Source organism: Mustela nigripes, chromosome 2, assembly GCF_022355385.1.
Source record: "Mustela nigripes isolate SB6536 chromosome 2, MUSNIG.SB6536, whole genome shotgun sequence".
NCBI lineage: Eukaryota > Metazoa > Chordata > Mammalia > Carnivora > Mustelidae > Mustela > Mustela nigripes.
In genome coordinates, this window is record NC_081558.1 from 967,657 (window position 1) to 983,587 (window position 15,931).

The 15,931-nt window shown below is 64.2% G+C and overlaps 1 protein-coding gene across 16 annotated transcripts in view; it reads right to left on the reverse strand.

The window, feature by feature from the left end:
- Positions 1-230, reverse strand: part of TCF3 (transcription factor 3) — a 30,165-nt gene extending 29,935 nt beyond the window's left edge. For 12 of the 16 annotated variants that reach the window (XM_059388518.1, XM_059388520.1, XM_059388519.1 and 9 more), the window contains exon 1: positions 133-229. The gene's annotated coding sequence lies outside the window, so the exon portion shown is untranslated. Of the gene's footprint in view, positions 1-132 lie in introns of all 16 variants that reach the window. The other 4 variants (XM_059388530.1, XM_059388529.1, XM_059388515.1 and 1 more) reach the window with 2 other exon arrangements.
- Positions 231-15,931: the final 15,701 nt, after the last annotated feature.

The following is a 15,931-nucleotide window of genomic DNA, read 5'->3' on the forward strand; positions in this document are numbered from 1 at the left end:
CAATGACGCCCGGGCCGCGGCGGGGCGCCCCCCGGACGGCGCCCCCGCCCCGAGGTCCCGGCCCGCGGCCGCGGGGGAGGGGGCGGGCCGACCTCGCACAAAGCCGCGGGCGCCGGCGTCCGGCGTGCTCACCTGCTCGGCGCGGCCGGGCCCGCAGCGCGCGGGGGGCGGCGGCATGAACGGCCCCCCCCGGACAAAGGGGCGTCGCGCCGGGCCCCCGAGGGTCGCGCGTGGGCGGCGGCGGCGGCGGCGCGTGGCCCGGCCTTCCCCCCGCGGCCCGCCCCGCGGGGCCCGTGCGCGGCCGGGGCGCTGGCGGAGGCGGCGTGTGCGGAGCTCGCGCTGCCCGCCGCCCGCGTCGCTGGGCTCGGTCCGGCCCGCTACGCCCGCGGCCGCCGCCGCTGCCTCATCTTCCTGCGGCGGGAGACATGTTCCGCCCCCCGCCCCGCGCGCCGCCCCGCCCCCAACAGGCTCCGCCCCGCGCGTCGCCCCGCCCCGCGCGCCGTGCGGCGCCGCCGCGGATCCCTCCGCCGCCGCCCGCTCGCGGACCGCGCGGCTCGTCTTCCTGCGCGCCCGCGGGAAGCGGCGCGGGTCTCGTGGAAACTGTGGCCTGGGAGCAGGGGGCGCCGGCTTAGGGCGCGGGGAGGGGGCCGGGACTATCTTCCAGCGCGGAGGCGCACGCTGGTTAGCAACGCACTCGTGACGCAAGGAGGCAGAGACCGTGAGACGGAAAGATAAGGCTGGACAGCGGTGGCCAATCGAAGGGTGCGACCGTTTGATTGGCGTGACCGGCGGCCACTCGCGATGCTGCCCCGCCCCCTCCGCGAGGTCCGGCGAAGAAAGAGGTGGGACTCTCGGGGCGTTAGTCCGGGAGGAGCGATGGGGGAGGGCTTTGCGGTTTTATTGTCAGGTGTGCGTGCCCGCCCGCGCGGCCTCTCGGAGGAGGTCGAGTCTCAGTTCCTGGGACTGGCCCCCGGTGCTGGGTGGTGAGAGCGGGCATGTGTGCGTTTGCAGGCACCGCGGAAGCCGGCGCCGTTTCAGGGTCCGAGAGGCCCCCGCGCAGCCCGCCCTGTGCCTCTGACTTGCTGGTTGCTTTCTCCTACCCGAGTCTCGGCTTGCTCCCCCGCAGTCTGGACCTGCGCCTGGGCAGGGCTGAGGCAGGACCCAGCCTTCCGATGGTCAGTGGTCTGTTTCCTTCGACGTCCGACCTTCCCACATCCAAGGGCTCCTCAAACCGCACAGAAGGGAATGATCGAATTACAAGTGAAGGCAACGAAAATACCGGAGTTTTAGGGCGCCTGGGTGGCTCAGTCCCTTAAGCCTCTGCCTTCGGCTCAGGTCATGGTCCCCGGGATCGTGGGATCGAGCCCCGCTTCGGACTCGCTGCTCGGCCGGACTCTTCTCCTTCTTCCTCTGCCTCTGCTCATTCTCTCTCTCTCTCGAATAAATAAAATCTGGGGGGAAAAGAGAGAGAAGAGAGAAAGAAGGAAAATGCCACCATCTGTCGTGGTTTCCTGTGTCCCCAGAAAGCCATCTTCCCTTCTAGGCCTGGGAAGAGGCCACCATCTTCCTGACACACTAGACTCTGGCCACCAGGTTCTCTTGGTGTTTTAGAACCTGCCAGGCTCATTCTCCCCTCCAGGCTGTTGTCCTTGCTGTGTGCCCTCTGCCCGGAATGCTTTTCCACTCATACCTGGAAACCCCAAATCACCCTAGTTCAGTGCTACCCCCAACCCAGGAAGCAAAGTGGTGGTCCAGGGTGAGGAGTGAGCGGAGAAGACTAAGGAGGGGCCAGAGGGCTCGGGGCCGCCCAACAAAGGGCCCCCCTGCTGCACCCAGAGTAGGCTGACCCTCATCCTGACCCCTTCTGGCTCAGAGAATTCCTCTGTGCTGCATACCTGGAGAGCAGGTGTGGGTCTTGGGGCCTGGGTTCGAATTCCTCATTCCTTCCCGCCTCGCTGTGGCCTCGTGCAAATTCATGACACCCTCCGGGCCTCCGTTTCTGTGTCAAGAACACGGAAGGCCCAGCGATGGCTACAGAGTCGGTGCCCATGGCTTGACCCTTCCTCCCTCAGCCTCTCCCCACTGATGGACTCGTGTCCCTGGTGGCACAAAGGCCCCTTCAGTCCCCAGCCGTTCCCTGTGGCCCAACCGTGACACTACAGGTCTAGACACGCTCCAGCTTCCCCCCAGCCTGGGGAGGTTTCTGAAGGAACAGGCTGGGGCCCAGGCCTCTCAGGGCCCCCAGCCTCACGTAGACCGTGTAAACAGCAGCCCAGAGCCACGGTGCCTAAAGAGGCCTCCACAAACGCACGGGCCGCACGGCTGTTGACGACCAGCTGTGTGCCTTGCTCGGCGCAGACGCTGGGCCAGTGGCATCTGTGACCACCCCATGTCTGCCCTCCAGATGGGCCATCCGAGGCCCCCCTTTTGCATCCATACGTGTGGCTGTCAGGTCCCCATGACCGAGAGATTAGACCCATTGTACAGATGAAGAAACTGAGGCTTAGAAAGGCCCTCCCTGTATCCAGGGCGCCCCAGGGCTCACACCTGCCAGGAGGGCCTCCTGCTACCCATAGGTCACCACTGTCCTCCCTGGGGAGGCCCAGCCTGGACTGAGTCACTGGGTGGAGCCACCCGTGGGGGCCCCCGCATGCCTGCCACCTCTGCCCAGCCCCGAGGCCTGGGTGAGCCCCACAAGGCCCTGGCATGGGGACAGACTGCCCGTGGCAGGTGCCAGGGGCCCCTTGAGGCCGGCCCACAGCCCGCCCACCCCCGCCTGCCTGCTTGCCTATGGCCTTTGTTCTCATCTGGGTGCTGCCTGCCCGCTTGGCCTGGGCAGGAGCCCTAGTCGGACCCCCCACTTGCTTCCTCCTTCCACACAAGCCACCCCTGTGCCCTGGCCCCGGGGTTAGGGACCCCATGTGCGGGAGAGAAACCCATTTCTGCTTGGAACGACGAATGCCAAGAGCAGATTCTCGCCAGTGGTGGTGGTGATGGGGGGAGATGAGAGACAGAACACAGACGAGGGGCGGGGGGGACGGAAGCTTCCGGTAGACACAGTCAGGTGTGCAGGCCAGGCTTGTCTGCCCAGAGAGGATGGAACGGAATCTCGGATCCTGGGGCCGTCTCCGGACATCTGTTTCCATTTGTCTGCAACATGGGAATGTTCCCTTGGGGTGCGAGCAGAGCCCCCCCCCCAACACGCACCGCTCCTCCCTGCTGGGCGGGGCTGGGACATTTCCCTGTCCCCAGCCCGCGCCCCGCGCCGGGGAGAATGACGCCTCTGGAGCTGGGGACTTCTTAGTCCCTGCGGCCCCCGCGGAGGGGCCTGACCCAGACCCGCACGCTCCCCGCTCCCCGGGGTGCTGGGGCTCATTTGTTCATTCCTTCATTCACTCTCCCTGGCTCCCGGGAGCGAGGGGTCTCGAGGTCATGCTGGATATGGGGTGCGGAGGGGGAAAGGGCTGCTGCCTCGCCAGTGGGAGGCAGGGCGGAAGCGGCAGCCGCACCACCGGCCCCTCCGGCTTGTCTGTCCCTCACAGCTCTAAGCACAAGGGAAGGGGACCTGGCGGTGACCGACCCCTGCCCATCCACCCCAGCCGTGTCCCGGGGAGCCAGGGGGCCGGGAGAGCTGGGAAACGCGCAGAGAGCAGCCAGCCCCCCAGCCTTGTGCCCCCCTTGCGCCCGGGACCAGACGAAGAGGCAGAAGGCTCTGATGTGCTCTCGCAGGACCCGGACCTCTGTGGGGTGGGTCCCCGGGGCAGGGACACTGGGTGTGACCAGAGGATGAGAAAAGCCAGTGGGGGAAGTGTGGGGACAGGGCCCGGGAAGCAGGACTGCACACGGTGTATCTGGTGTATTTAAGGGGACTTCGAGGCACGAGGCCTAAACCCGGGGAAGTGGAAGGGAAGGGAGCCAAGTCGGGGGTGGGGTCAGGTCTCGGAGGCGGGGACACTAGGGAGCCCTGGCCGGGACTTGAGCCGGAGAGAGGTGTGGTCCGTAGGGCTGCTGTGCGGAGGAGTGCTGGGGGGGGGGGGGGAATAGATATCGTTTCTAATAGAGAGAGAGAGGCGGGCTGGCCCCGGGGGATGAGGAGCACGTTTGAGGGGGATTTGAGGGGGACCAGAGCGCGTTTGAGGGATCGGTTTGAGGGGGACCGGAGGCTTGCGAGGGGTGCAGGCATGAGGAGACAGCCACCCGTTAGGGCTGGGGGCAGTAACAGTGTTGCGCTTCTCCCAGCAGGGATGTCTTAGGGCTGGGGCAGGAATGAACGGCCCACAGAAAGGCCCTTTCCCGCCCAGGCCCTATAGGGCAGAGCGCCCTGGCTGGACAGTCGTGGACCAGGGGCAGCAAGTGGGCAGGTGAAGTGCTGACCCGGGCTGAACCCCGACCCTGGACTGAACCCTGCGCCCGGGCCGAGCTCCCAGCTATGGACCAAACCCTCTTTCCACCTGGGCCCTCCACTTGCCTTGTGCCCGGCCACCCACAGGACCAGCGCCACCTGCCGAGGGCGGCCCTTCCCCCTCCTGGCCCAGTGCCTGTAGCTCCTGACTCAGGGGCCCCCAGGGCCCGTCCCGCCACATTCCGGGGTGGCCTGTGCAAACACAGGGTGCCTCCCCACAGCCCCCATGGCATTGTGTGCCCTAGTTCCCAGAGCGGGGGTTGTGGGCGGGGGACAGGGAGCCCGGCCGGGTCCCCGCCGCCTGCCCACGCACCCACCCACGGGGCATCCTCGCTGACCTGTGCCCGTGGCGGCCCGGGGTGCTTCTGCCAACCTCACCACTCTGAGGGCAATCCTTGTCTCCTGGAACTGTTCGTGCCCCTGAGCTTTGCAAATGAGCCAACACAAATCACCCCCACTGCTCCAGTGGGGAAATTGAGTCTCGGGACCCCGCCCCATTCCCCTTCCTACTGCTCCTCAAACACCTGTGCCCTGGCCATGTGCCTGGCTATCTACTCCTCATCCTTCGTTAGCTCTCAGCTCAGGGTCCACCTCCTCCAGGAAGCCTCCCTGGTCTCCAGAGCTCTCCAGATGCTCCCCAAGTCTTGGAGCCTCTCTTGCCTTCTGTAGTTTCCGGTTACCCCACTGTTCACCAGTTCAGGTCCCCCAAGGGCAGGGAGTGGGCTTTTCTTACTCTGTGAGGCGTGGTACGCATTAGGTGCCCAGAGGCTGGGCGGGTGGCAGTGAAGACAGAGGCAGCTTGGTGCCGAGGGCTCCTGGTTCTTAAGGCCAGGTTTGGGGGCCTGAGAGATGTGATCTTGGGGAAGAAACGAGCAGGAACCACTGGGCCTGCCTTGCCAACAGAACTAGGTTCAAATCTTAGCTCCACCATGTTGTGACTATACATCTCGGGCAGAGGCTGCCCCCCTCGGGCCTTAGTGTCCCCTTCCGAAAATCAGGGCTGGGGCTGGCCATCTTCCCTGTGCCTGTCATATTGGATCTCACTTTGGCCCTGGGAGGTGGGGATCATTATAAGGCCCATTTTGCAGATGGAGAAACTAAGGCTTAGAGGGATACACTGATCTGACCAAAGCGACATTAAGGGTTCAATGCCCAGGACTGGCTGAGGGAGAGTGGCTGGGTAGGTGTTTACTCCTGTTCATTTTTTTTTTTTTAAAGATTTTATTTATTTATTTGAAATCACAAATAGGTGGAGAGGCAGGCAGAGAGAGAGGGGGAAGCAGGCTCCCCGCTGAGCATAGAGCCCGATGCGGGGCTCGATCCCAGGACCCTGAAATCATGACCTGAGCTGAAGGCAGATGCTTAACCCACTGAGCCCCCCAGGTGCCCTGTTTACTCCTGTTCTACGGGAGGGGCAGGTCAGTGGGGTCACCAGGGCGCTGGCTTTGTGCCTGTGACATAGTTTGTTATGCCCAGCATCCCCTGCGATCTTCCCACCGGCTCAAAGAGTGGGGGGCCGTGACTGGCCCCATTTTGCTGAAGAGAACACTGAGTCCCCCCAAAATGCCCGACTGCATATTTACAGAGAAAATGAAAAGGTCATAAACACAGGTCCTCCAAGAGGCCCAGGGAGGGAGGCAGCCCCTGGTTCTTCCTCTCTGGGGTGACGTCCAGCCCTTTCTGGGTTCCCAGGCACCTGGGCCCAGGCCTGGCCGTTACTTGCCCTTGTGCAGACAAGAGTTTTCCAAGGGCCGGCAGGGGGTGCGTGAGGCGGGATCGCGGGTGGGAAGTGCTCGGGCTCATCTGAGCTCCCTAGAATTGGAGGATTCTCCGAAAAGGCAAGCGTCGCATACCCTTTCCATCCCTTTGTCCTCTTCAGGGGTGGAAAAGGCACAAAGGCCAAGACATATAAAAAGAAAAATCTTCATATGGGACTCTGTAAGAACACAACACTTCTGCATTAAACAGACACACACAGGAGGTTAGACAACAGAAAGTACTGACAATATAGTAACAGAAGGATGTATAGCCTCCATATGCAAAGAGTTCCTACAAATCAATGACAAAAATAACCATACAGAAAACTAGGCAAAGAAAGGAACATTAGTTCATACAAGAAGAAATAAGAATGGCAGTTAAAGGGACCGAGAAAAAGAAACTTGAAGTCACTCCTGATGAAAGAAATGCAAATACGCCGGGAAGAAAACACTCACTGACCTCACAGTTGGCAAAATGGTAAAAGACTGGCCATATCGGGACACCTGGATGGCTCAGTGGGTTAAAGCCTCTGCCTTCGGCTCAGGTCATGATCCCAGGGTCGGCAGGGAACCTGCTTCTTCCTCTCTCTCTGCCTCTCTGCCTGCTTGTGATCTCTGTCTGTCAAATAAATAAATAAAATATAAAAAAAAAGAAAGACCGGCCATATTCTGTGGTGGTGGAACGGGGTGTGGGGGTCCACTGGAGGGTATGTATTCCAATAAAGAAAATCTACTATATCCCTTTGAACTTCCCCTCCAATTCCAGTCCTAACACTGAGAAATCCAATAACCATCGTAGCAACTACAGGAACGTTGAAACAACCAATGCCCAGCAAAAGGGGTCACACAAGAAAATGACACCACCGTCCTAGGAGGAATGCTGTCCCCCCTTACAGTGAAGGGGGTCTGCACGCATATTCTGAGCAAGAAAGATGTTGTGGGTGAATCGCCGGAAAAGATACAAGTTTGAAACCCAGGGCACCATTTTGGGGGTAGAGATTTTGTAAAGGAAAAAAGGGCTTTTCGAAAAAATGCAGGAGGAAGCGTCCCCAGGGTTCAGCGGTTACTCTGGGGGAGGGGGGAGACTTTCAGTTCTTACTTTGTATTTATATTTAAGAAGTGGAATTAGTTGAGAAGTTGGCCTTTATTTTCTCCATGTGTGTATGTGTGTTTGTACTTTTTAAGTTAAAAGAAAGTTTAGTTTTCCACGTCACAGCTGAAGTTCCGTGAGCCCGCAGAGTCGCAGAATGGAGATGGTACCCCAAGTCCTTCAGGCTCCCTGGGCGTTCCCTGGAGGGGGCAGGTCTCCAGCGGCCAGGGATCCTCTGGGGGAAAACCCTCGTGTTCCAGGGAGGGGCCCTCCCAGGGCCATCCAAGAGTGAGCAGAGGCTGAGGGGCTCTGCCGGGTCCAGTGAGATCATCCCCCCCACCTCAAAGCCCGAGTTCTGACCAGCTAAAGGGGATCAGAGCCCGTGCCATGCACCAGAGGAGAGGTTGAGCCTCCTGGTCTCCGTCTGGGCCGGTGCTGGGGGAGCATGGAGGGACAGTCCCTTTCCTGAGGGCAGGGAGAGCCCCAAGCCCTGCACAGGAGGAACTGGGTCATGGGGGGAGGGTCTCAAAGATCCTCTCCTGTGAAGGTCGCTAGTCTCAGTTTCCCAACTTGCACCGAGGCTGGAGGAGTCCAAGCCCTGTAGGTCTGGCCCTCGCCCTGCCCTCTGGGGAGGGGCCTGGTCCCCTCACAGTTTCTGCATTTCCTCCCACCCCCGGCGGGACCCAGGGCAGGGCAGAACTCTGGGTCCCAGGCTGGCCCCTGACCTCTCTGTGTCTCGTTTTGACAAGGTCTGCAAAATGGGCGCGCAGAGCAAGAAATTCACCCACGGGCTCCCCATTCCTTCCCTGCCTGTGGGTTGGCTGCGTGAGCAGTGCTGGGGCCTGGGGAGGCCTGGAGGGAGAGGGGAGACTCCAGGGACAGCAGCAAGGCCTGGAGACAAGCTCGCAGCCTGTGCTCTGGCGTGCTCCCCCCAGCACTTCTCGCGCCCGCTCCTCCCTGGGGGTCTTTGCACAGCTGGGCCCCTGCCAGGAGCCCCCCTCCCTCAGTCTCCAGCCTGGTATGCTAGTCCATTAGCTTTTCTCTCGCACCTACCAACATCCACAGCTTTCTGATTTGCTTGGGACCCCGCCCCTTTCCACCAGGACAGCCTGGTGGCCCGGCCTGGCCTCTGCTGCATCCCCCGCACCCAGCCTGGGTCCCTGCACACAGCAGGCACTCGAGGGATATTGAGGTTGGAGAGGACGGTGGTCCCCATTTCACAGGTGGGAAAACTGAGGCTCAGAGGGACGTCCTGAGGCCAGATAAAGAGTGGCGCCTGGCTGAGGCAAAAGCATCTCCACTGTCCCCGGGGGGGGGGGGGGCTGCGGGGGTCCTGGGACAGCTGGTGGGGCCCGCCACAGCAGCCTGAGGGCTGGTGTGTGTGGCAGCAGCAGCTGAGGCTCCTCTGGGGCCCAACCCCCAACCTGCCTGCAGGAGGGAGGGGGCGGGGGGAGGGGAGGCAGCAGCTGGCGGTTTTGGCCTGGGGCCAGCTCCATCCTCCGCTGGGAGGGGCCCTGCGCCGGGGCGGTCTCTCTGTCTCTCGGTCTCTCCGACTCTGTCGCGGTGTGTCTGTCTCTCGTTCTCTGTCTCCTTCTGTCCCTGTGCCTGCCTCCCTCTCCCTATCTCTAACTCCCCTTGCCTGCACTTGGCCTCCTCGGGCTGTCAGGGTGGAAGGCTGGGCCCCCCTGGTGGCATTAGAAGCCCCCTTCACTTTTCCTGGCCTGTGCAAGTGGACAGGACTGTCCCTGCCTCTGTGCCCTCATTACGGTCTCTATTCCTCCCCGGATGGGAGGCACCTCTCATGGGCCGGGGGACCCTGAGCAAGTCTCCCCGTGGCGAGCCTCAGTGTCCCATCTGTAGAGTGTCTGTGGGCACCTGGGACTGGATGCGCTCGCTGGACACAGGCGCTCGGTGGGACCACAGGCTGGAGGTCCTTGTCCCTTGGGCTCATAGCTGGCCTGGGGAAGAAACAGGAACCACTTTAGAGGCAAATGAAGCTGTCCTCAGGGTCAGAGCTAAGTGGCCAGAGAGGGTCTCAGGGAGGGGGTGTGGAGGCTGGGAGTGATCTTGGCTGGCTCATGGCCAGTGCAAAGGTCCTGAGGCCCAGGGCCGTCCTCAGCCAAGTTGCTGGCTCTCCATCCCCAGGCCACACAGTGAGCTGACCTGGTTGACCCTCTGTAACTGCTTCCCCATTAAGGGCCTCCAGGGCCAGGCCATGGGGAAGGTGGTCAGGAGGGGCTGTGCAGGGAGCTGCTGCAGGAAAGAGAGTGCTTGGGGGGAGGCAGGGAGGTGGGCCAGCTCTGCAGCCCCCCCAGCTCTGCCAGCACAGCAGTCCTGGAAACAGTCACAGCAGAAATATCCTGGGGCCTGCCGCTTAATCACCCCCTGATTTGCATTTTTGCATATTAATGAAGGCAGAGCTGCTAATTTTGCCGCATTATTTTAAAGGCGCAGAGACTCTTGGAGCTGGGCGGGCGGTGAGGACAGGCCTTCCTCCCCAGGCCTGGGAGTGTGGGCCTCTGGGGACAGGATCCCTGGCCCGCAGTGTCGCCTCCACCCTTGCGTCCCAAGGACCCCACCCCTCAGGAGTCCCAGGGTCTCGCTCTTGAAACTGGGACATCAACCTTGCCATCCGCAGGAAAACAGGATTCTGAAATTTTCTGCAGGTGGCTCCCGCCTAAGCTCCCTGCCTGCAAAGTTGAGGATCCGACTGTGTCTTAAACCTCAGGACTCGCGCTTCAGGCCAGAAACCCAGGGCCGCCGTCAGCCCCCGCCGCGAGCTGCGCCCCAGTTCCGGACCCCGGGCTCCGGGAGCGTCCCAGGTCCCGCCCCCCCCCCCCCCCCGGGCTCCCACCACCAGCCTCCGGGCCGTCGCACGCCGCTCCCTTCACGCGCCGTCCCCTCTCCGAGAGGCCCTCGTGCCACCTGCACCTGCACGCGTCCCACCCGGTCGCCTCCACGTCCCCATCGCGAAGCGGGGAAACGGACCCGACAGGCCGGGACAGGGACGGCGCAGGGCGCGGAGGGCCGTCGGGGCCGGGCCCAGGCCCGGGGCGCGCCGTCGGGCTCGTGCTGCCACCTGGCGGCGCCCCCGGGTGAGGCCGCGGGTCCTCCTTTGGAGCCCCCGCCCGCGGAGCCCACCCTGCCCCGGGGGACCCCTGGGAGACCCCTGGGTGGGGGGACAGCGGACGGGCTCGACTCCCCCGGACCCGGACGCGCGGGCGCCCACAGGAGGGGCCGCGAGGTCCGACCGGGAGGAAGGAAATGGGGGCCGGAGCCGGCAGCCCGTCCGAACCCCGTCCGAACGCCCTCGGGGCGGTTCTCGCCGGGACGCCCAGCCTCCGGCGTCCGCGCGGGACCGGGCCGGAGGCTCAGCGGGGCCCGCACCGCGGCCCGAGCCCACCAGAGGGCGCCCGCCGCCCGCGGCTGCGATCGGCGCCCGCGCGTGCCTGTGCAGCGCGGGAGGCCCCGAGAGCGCGCGCGGGTCCCGCCGGGCTCGGGCACGCGCGTCCTGACCCGGCCGTGCCCGTGCGCGCGCATTTGCGGATCCGCACGTGTGCGGCCTGGTTCTGCTCGTCCACCTGCGCGCAGGCGTGGTCTGGGGCGGGTTTGCCTGGGCGGCCCAGCGTGGTCACGCGTGTCCGCCGCTTCTGGCCCTTTACGCACGCTCAGGCCTGTGGGTCCCTTCCGGGGAGAGCCGTCGGTCAGTCCTCTCCCCCACCGCCTCTCTGCTTTGATGGCCCAGTGCGTCCTCCCGGGTAGAGCCGTCGGTGTCTGCGCCCGGGGGTGGGGGGGTGGGGCACCCCGGAAGCCGCTCAGCGTGGGCGCGCCGAGGCACAGCTGTGGTAAATCCAGGCCCGGCTCCAGCAGCCCCGCCGAAGACAGCCGGTCCGCGACGGTCCCGCGGCTGCTGAGCCTGCCGAGCAGGGAAGGGACCCCCGGCACCCCACCACCAACTTTCCCACTCCTTACCATTCCCGCTCTTACCCCCACGAACTCCTATGCATCCTGCAGGGCCCTGTGCTACTGGCCCCTCTTCCAGGACACCTGCCCTAGTTCCCCAGGTGTGAACAGAGGACAGGCAGGTGCTGGCTTCCCCGGCTCACAGACCTGCTTGCTGGGTGACCTTGGGTGGCCGTCGCTGCATCTGGGCTTCCGGGCCATGTCTGCAGACAGCATTTCATGAAAGGGGCACTTTCAAGGGTGGGTGAGAACCAGTTCCCAGCCACTGTCCCTGGCTGGCCACTCAGGAGGCTCATTTGTGAAGACTGTGACCCTTTACAGTGGCTCCCTCCGTCCGTCTCTCTGTCCTTCCCTTCGTCTGTCCCTCTGTCCCTCTCTTCCTCCCCTTCCTCTCTCTCCTCCCTCTCTCTGTCCCTCTGTCACCCCCTGGCCCTGGCCACCCTTCCAGCCCCCATGGGCCATCTCCTTGGCAACAGTGGCCACAGGGTCAGCCCTCCGATCAATCTCTCACCCCTGTGGCCCCAACCCTGCACCCGGAAGGTGACAAGGAAGTGGGGTCAGTCTTGGGTGTCGGGATAGAGGGGGGGAAAGCTGTGGGGTTAGGACGGGGGTCACTCAGGCAGAGTGGGGGTGGCGAGACTTGGAGAGGGCAAGAGGGTCCCTGGGGGTAGAGTCAGGAGGGTCAGAGGTCAAGTGAGCCTTAGGCACACTAATGGCATGACCCTCTCAGGGCCTCTGTGTCCCCAAGCCGTGGCCCCTCTGACTTCCAGACTCTAGGTCTGGCCCAGGCCAGTTCTTCGGAGCCCTGGGTTTGTGCAAGGCAGGGTCCCCAGCCTGTCCTCGTCCCAATTTTCAGCTGATAGCAAGGCCATCTGGACAGGCACTGGACAGGTCTGTCGCTGGAAACCAGCCCTACGGCCATAGCACACCAGGCCAGGCAGCAAGCCCGCCCGGTCTCTCCAGAGCCGGAGGCCATCACTGGCCTGAAAGACTCCGCCATTACAGCTACTGAGCCGTCCACTGCTCCTGCTTCCGGCTCAGCCCATCCTCACAGTTTCTGGGATTGTCCTCCATCTTGGCCTCTGAAGAGTCCACCGACCGTTCCGGTTCTGAGCAGCTCCACCTTCTGGCTCCTGGTCTGGTGGGAAGCTGTCAGGGGCCTTTAGGGTTTTCCCTTTCAGGACGAAGAGTCTGCGGACAGGCGGCTGGCAGGGGAAGGTCCCCCAGACACACCAGGAGGAGGTGGCTTTCTCACTGGTTCTCAGCCGCGGTGGGGACAGCTCAGCAGGGCAGCTGGGCAGTGTAGGGGCCCCCGGGGGGCCCCACCTCAGGTCGATTGGCAGGGCCCTGCAGGGACATCGATTGCTAAGTGCGTTTGTATAGATCCCGGGACAGGTAGCCGCGGCTTGAAAGGGGAGGGAAGCAGGCCAAGGGGGCCTCGGGGGACCTTGGGGGGCTGAGTGGAGATGCTGGCGGAGAGGGGAGAGCCAGCCTGCACAAGACACCTCATCTCTGACCTTTCTGAGCCTCAGTTTCCCCATCCGGACAAGGAGGGGCGGATGCCAATGTGGAGGAGGTGTGCCGCGGGGGTGGGGGCCTCCTGGGGGTCCCCTTTCCGGAGGAGGCCCCCTGCTCAGCTCCCAGAGGTCTGGCTGCTGGCTCGGGCCGCGCAGCCTGAGGTGGGGCCACATGGCGCTGCCAGGACGGGGCGGGCCTGTCTCCCCAGAGGCTCCCACTCCCTGCGGCGGGCTCTGGGGGGGGGGGGGCTGGGCGGGGCTGCTGGCCCTTTAAGAGCCTCGTTTTGGCGCCGCCTCGGGGTTATCGATCGCAGCCTTGGAAACGCGATTAGATTATCCGGCAGCGAAGGGCGGGCTGGCGGGGGCCGCGCGGAGGAAGCGCGGGGCTTCTTGGAAGCGGCTCCCCGCAGGCTGGCCCGGTGCTCCCGGGCGGGGGCGTGGCTGGCCGGTGCCGGGCCCGGGCGCGCGGACCCCGAGGCGCAGAGCCCCGGCGTGGGGGGGCGCCCTGGGGGGACCAGCCGCGCTTCTGCGCGTGTCCTGTGAGCGGGCCGGGCGCGGGGTGCGGGAAACCCAGACCCACTCCAGGAGAACGGAAGCGAGGCTGTTCCTGCGGTTAGACCGCACCGGCCCCCACGGTCGCGCCAAGCCCTGCGCAACACTTGGGGTGGGCTGGGGGAGTTTATGATCCTATTACACAGTCAGGGAAACTGAGGCCGGAGCCAGAGTGGCTGAGCCGAGCCTGCGTGCCTCGGCTGGTTCCTGGGGAGCCTCCCTGGTCGGGTCGCTTGGAGAGGGAAGGGGAAGGACTGGTTTTGGGGGGTCAGCCCTCCCACCATCCCTGCCCTCTGCCCTCTGCCTCCGGGCGGTGCTTGACCTGGGTGGGCAGGGCTGAAGGCAGATGGGGGGGCCACTGTGGCCTGAGGAGCGGGTGAGCGGGGAGGGCAACGGGAGAGGAACTGATGGGCCTCCGTTGGGGTGGGGGCCTGGGGGGCTGCTCTGTCCCAGTTTCTGAAGCCTCAGGAGAACGCTCCCCGCCAGCAGGCACCTGCTGTGGCAGCAAGCTGACTCCTGCCCTGTGCCCACACTCACCCCTGATGCACCTCCAAGGCCAGCTCCTAAGGCCCCCACTGTGAACGTTTGTCGATCGACTACACAATAGAACTTAGCAGTAATGGTAATACTAGGAGTTTAAATCCCAGCGCTTAGACTCGGCTTTGGAGGACTCCTCTCCCAGCGCCACCTCCTGGACACCTCTGCAGGCTGTGTGCCCCAGCTACCCACTCCACCCCCTTAACAGCCCCCTCAGGCAGGAGATGTGACTGACCTGGTCTTCAGATGGGGGCACAGAGGCTCAGAACCAGGGCACAAACTTGCTCACAGAACCCAGGAGACGAAACCCTACACCTGACCCTTCTGGGTCTGATGGTCAGGTTGCCTCTGAGGGAGGAAGCTTGACTGTGGGTTTTGGAGGCTCTGACTGCGGGGAAACAGGCGGAGAGTCCCAGAGGGGCCCGAGGGTCTCCCAGAGCTTCAGGGAGGGCCGAGGTTCTTCCAGGCAGAAGGAGGCGGTTAGCCCGGTTTGGCCCACAACCACACAGTACAACCTTGAGCACTTCCCCGGGGGCCACCTACCTGACCCTGCAGGGACTGGCCATCTACGGGGGGGGCGGGGGGGTAGCAGGGGGGGTCTCAGGAGAGGGCGGCCCGGGGAGGGGAGCATGTCCCTGCCCCCCACGGGGATTCCATACTGGACAGACGGATGGGCCCTGCATACAGCAGGTGCTTAACAGATGAGAGCAAGGTCCTGCCCATGCTCAGCTCTGGTCAAGGCCTTGGGGCGGGCCCAAGGAGGGCTAGGGAGGAGGGCTGCTGCCAGGCCCTCAGAGGCCCCTGCACACGGCCAGGTGGGCCCCGCTCTCTCTCCCTGTCTCTGCGCCCCCTCCATCTCGCCTCTCTCTGTCTCTCTGCCTTCCTCGACCCTCCCCTCTCCTCCCCTCCTTTGGCCCTCCCACTTCTCAGCTCACCAAGCCTCTCCCCCTTCTCAGCTCAGGCTTGGCGGCCCCCCCCCCCCGCCTCCCCCCCCCTCTCAGGAGCCATTAGCTTCGGCCTCTCCAGGGACCCCCCACCCAGCGCCCGGGAGAGCCTGGGGCCATCATGCCTGTTGCAGAGTCTGCGTCCCAAGTGGGGGCCCCCTAAAGGCCCGGCACCCCTGCTGGGGAGGGAGGTCACAGGCGATGCCTCTGTCTCCTCTCCCTTCTGCCGAGTCCTCCTAGGCCATTCTCCCCGTCACGTCCTCCTGCGGAAACTGAGGCACAGGCAGGGCAGGGGTGCCCGAGGAGGGCCAAAGGCCCTGTGGATGGTGGAGATGCCTTAGGTGGGGGGTTTGGGTTGGGAGCACCCCTACCTCAGAGATCTCCCCAGGTTCCCTCCCGGTCAGATTCCGTTTCTGTCCAGGTCCCCCAGGGCACCGTCCCCCCAGAGGGGCTGCAGCCTGAGGTGAGCAGAGCTTGCCTAGGCCCAGAGCAGAGATGGAGCTCTCGGTGGAGGGAACAGCAGGGCAAAGACCCTGAGGCAGGAAGCGGGATGAGGAGGGAGGCAGCTGCTGCTGACCGGGCTTGGGCCCCGTGAGCTCTTTTGGGCTGCGGTGAGGGCTTGGGTCTTTCTCTGGGGTGTACCGGGGAGCCGCAGTAAGGGAGGGAGGGGGAGGGAGTCATGCTTTGACCAGGCCCTCTGGGTGCTGGGGTGCTGGGGCGCTGGGTGGGGGAGGGGTGCTGGGGGCAGGGAGGAGGCGGGGACCAGGTCTGACCCGGGGCAGAGGTGGCGAGGCTGAGAGAGCCGGCCCCTGAGCCCTGGGGGTCTGGGGGGGAGCCCAGGGGCCAGGAGGGGGTCCAGGGCCGGGAAGGGGTGCCGGGCAGTGGCGGCGGCCCTGCTCGCCCCTCCAAAGCAGTAATTAAGGGCTCCCGGCGTCCCCGCGGCGTGATGTATGTGCGCCTTAACTAATCATTTATTAGGTCACTGATGTTTCGTCAATATTAATTCATTTATTTAAACAACTCGGCTCCGTAATGAAGATGTTGCCCGAGAGGGGAGGCCAGTGGGTGGCGGGCCAGGGCTGCGTGGCGGGGGCTCAGACCGGGGTCTGGGGGTCTCCAGGGCGCCAGGAGCCAGCCAAGGCTGACATGGCCTGGGAGGTCAGGGCTAC